Genomic DNA, 1,142 nt, shown 5'->3' with positions numbered 1-1,142 from the left:
CCATCCTCCCAGCTGCCCCCGCAATGGGACGGAGGCTCAGAGGGCCGCGCCGCCAGCCCAAGGTCACACAGCTGGCAGTGGTGAGGCTGGACTCGGAACCTTCCCTGAGCTGCCCTCTCCCTTTGCGCCCCAGGCCCCAGCAGCTCGGCACGCCTGAGCCGTGAGGGGTAGCATGCAGTCCACTCGCTCCCGACCAGCACCCGGGCCGGCTGCGCCAGGGTCTCCGGGTCAGGCGTGACCGAGAGGCTGCCATGGGGATCCTCACCAAGCAGGACTCAGGCTCGGGGGCGACAGAGATAGAGGGAACGTTCCAACAGGGACCTCAAAACCAACGCCCTCCAGGCCAACTGTCTGGAGCAGGAGAGGGCAAAGCATGCGGGTGGGGGCGGGGACAGCAGGGCTGAGGGGCGGGCCTGGACTCCACCCTGAAGGCAGCGGGAGCTGTGAGGGCTTCTCCCCACTGCGGGGCGTGATGCTGAAACACCCGGAGCCGGAGTGGGTGTGTCTGGTGAGAGCATGTGTCATGCCAGGGCAACGGGGCCCGCAGGTCTCTCCGGGCACAACAGCAGCCCCGGGGCCTCGCGGCCATGTGCCCGAGCTGGGGCGCGGTGTCCCCGAGACCACTCAGCCGGCTCCCGCGTCTCAGCTCAGGCAGAGGCCACGGACCATGAGCCACAAGCCATGCGCGGCTGGGCGGATGGCCTCATACAGGCCTGCTGTCTACAGCCACCAGGGTCGCTGCCCCAGACGAGCCCCTGACCCCCGGCTGCTCTCCACCAACTCCTGACGGGCACCCAGGGATGCCAAGCACGTGCGCGGGGGCCCAGGGGCTGGTCTGGCCATGGCAAACAGGACATGCTCCAACACCAGCCGGGCGGGCAGTGGCGGCCGGGCCGGGAGCCGTCCAGAAGTGCAGGCAGTGAAGGCCGGGGGGTCAGGGGGCCACGGAGGAGCGTGTTACCTGCGGGGAGCCATTAACCCTCTGAGCGCCTGCTTCCTCATCTGTAAGATGGGGGAACACTGCCTGCCCCAGAGGGTCGCTGCGAGGGTCAAACCGGAGAAGATGACACGTCAGTGCCTGCACAGCTGCTGGGAGCGAGCGGGACGGCAGCTGCCAGCCTCTCCCTGGCGGAGAGCCTGCG

General features: G+C 68.8%; 1 protein-coding gene across 1 annotated transcript in view; it reads right to left on the bottom strand.

The window, feature by feature from the left end:
• The window catches only part of BRD3 (bromodomain containing 3), a 14,801-nt gene that overhangs the window by 8,935 nt on the left and 4,724 nt on the right, over positions 1-1,142 (bottom strand). The window lies entirely within an intron of this gene.

Source organism: Myotis davidii, unplaced genomic scaffold (genome assembly GCF_000327345.1).
Source record: "Myotis davidii unplaced genomic scaffold, ASM32734v1 scaffold609, whole genome shotgun sequence".
Lineage (NCBI taxonomy): Eukaryota > Metazoa > Chordata > Mammalia > Chiroptera > Vespertilionidae > Myotis > Myotis davidii.
Note: the sequence above shows the minus strand (reverse complement) of the source record. Positions and strands in the feature narration are given on the sequence as shown.